Here is a 2,543-nt window from a genome sequence, read left to right on the forward strand (position 1 = left end):
ATAAGCTCCTGCGTTCCTATTGGCCCCTCTAGTCTTGGCATTAGAGCCCAAGCTCTGTGAGAAAATTCTCACAGGCGTGAGAAAACAAAGGAAGGCCTCCTTCTTCTCCCTACTGCGCGCTAGCGCCTTAGCTGCAGGTGTTAAAAGTGCTGTTAGTCGATTCCTCGTGGTCGGTTCTCCTAGATAGCGTGCTTTCCTAGCGGTTTCCAGAAAACTCGAAGTTGGTGTTGTGGATGATATTAAGTTGTATAGCCTCTGCTATAAGTTCGTTAAGGTTAGTAATGTAACGGGTCGAGTCCTATTAGACTGCGCACGCAACTACAACGCGCCCACCGCGCCAAAAAGGCTGGCACAAGATATCAGAGCTGCTGATATCGTTGCGTAGTTGATACATAAGATAGCCACCGCTATCTGTACTGTAGCGGGCTACCTAGCCCGTTACAATACCCCTCCGCTAGGTCTTTGCTCTCCTGGGCAAAGTAGTACTGCGCTGCCCCCACTAATGACGTGGCCCCCTACCCAGGTAGGCTTAGGGCGGGCACCGAACGCCATAGTGTAAGCCGAGGTGCCTAGGTGCTGGGTACTCCCTCTTCCCCTCCCTAGACTCGAACCTCTGACCTTGGGTAGCTCTGATATAATGTAACGGGTCGAGTCCTATTAGACTGCGCACGCAACTACAACGCGCCCACCGCGCCAAAAAGGCTGGCACAAGATATCAGAGCTGCTGATATCGTTGCGTAGTTGATACATAAGATAGCCACCGCTATCTGTACTGTAGCGGGCTACCTAGCCCGTTACAAGTAACGTTAGCTCCACTTCTTATAAGTTCTCTGCGCACCATTAGCTTAAGGCCCTGGCGATACATGCGCATAAGAGCGTTGTTATCATATTTAATGTTCGTAGCGTACTACTAGAACTAGGTTGTGTAATTAGCTGCAGACCTAGTTTGGCGTAGGGTCTAAATTTTTTGTTTAGCAATTAGGGATTCCTTAAAAGGTAAGAAGTTTTATCGCATTCTAGTCTTAAAAGCATCCTAATCTTTAACTAAGGTAGTGTTGTTAGCGTTAGTGATAGAGTCATCTATATAGCGTTTGATAATCAGATTATCCTATTTTTCTACGTTACCTTGAAGGTACGTAGTAGCCAAGACAACCTTGTTGTTGTCCTTAATTTTGTCTCTAGCTAGGTGGAAGTAACAGTTAACCTAGAGGAGCTAAGCTTTAAGCTTGTTGCGGTCGCCATAGTAAAGGTTAGGCTTGTAGGCGTTGACAGTAGTTCCTCCAGTCTAGGAAGCAGTTAGGGTGTCTATTGCAATATCGCTTATCTTGAGGGTGTTCAAAGTGTTAAGAGTATAGATCAAGTGGAAGTAATATAAGACTTCTGGTGTTAATCTTCTTGTTAGTTGGTTTTTGCAGATAGAGTGACAGGGTGCAAACGAGGATAGTAACGTGTAAGTAGAATAACTCTCTGTATTGTACTTGTACTTAAAACTTAAGTTAAACACATCAAGCTATAAGGGCTTAATGCCTATGCTATATACTAAAGAAATGTCCTATGTTCTATATTGTCCTACATGTATTATGTTGTCCTATGCGTGGTACTTCGTGGGACATCGTGGGATTCGTGGGACACACGTGACTTGTCTCATAGTAGCGTTCCGCCAAGACCGTAGGACGCAGGGCGCTCATGCGTCATTGGTTTATATGCTCTTGTTATTTCGTGAGGCCTTGACATAGGCTTCTTCCTTTCTTCTTTCTTTATCTTTGTGCTGTTCCCTTCCTTAGGTTCGTAACACTAGGAGAGAGAGAATGGCTAAGCCAACTTGAACAGTATAGGAAAAAAGCCACTAGCAAGAATCCACATACGTACGCAGCAAAATACAAGTAGAAGATCAGAAAGCAAATCGCTATTCCTAGCAATACTAGAAGAGAGATTTCTAGCGCGTTCTACTAACTTAAACTAGGGCACTGTGTAACGGGCTGAACGCCCTTTGGATAGCTCCTCGATGGAATCTCGGTCAAGCAGCAGACGCCAGGTCTTACTCTGCAACCCGGCATCTGCGCGAGGCCTGAGCGGCGCCCACGACGACGCGCTCAGACACTCGGTGCAACCTTTCTCCGACAAGTAAATAAACACCACGCAAGTAGACTCTATAGCTCTCTATCGAATACAACCTCTTGTATACCTCGCGATTGCTCCCTAGAGCGCAGCCCCTTACAATTGTACTCCTCCCTTTGTTGTAAAGGCTTTGTTAAAGGCGTTTCTAATTTTTAGAGCGTCGAATGCAGTAGGTATATCGCTAACTAGAACAATTTAGCGATCTAATAGGCTGGTGGTCTTTTTCAGTTGTCTTTTTAGGTGTTTTTTTCTATGTGTTTTTAGTTTTGTTTTTTTTGGATATATGTCCAAGGTTGTTCTTAATTACAGAGGGGTGACACGAAAAAAACGTCACTTAAAAAGTTGTTATTTTAAAACTTTTATATCTAGCTAGAAAAAATAGCTAAAAATAAACGGGTTGCAGATCTAGAAAGCCAAGATCTCCT

The sequence above is a fragment of the Exserohilum turcica genome (assembly GCF_000359705.1).
Source record: "Exserohilum turcica Et28A unplaced genomic scaffold SETTUscaffold_7, whole genome shotgun sequence".
In the NCBI taxonomy this organism is placed as follows: domain Eukaryota; kingdom Fungi; phylum Ascomycota; class Dothideomycetes; order Pleosporales; family Pleosporaceae; genus Exserohilum; species Exserohilum turcicum.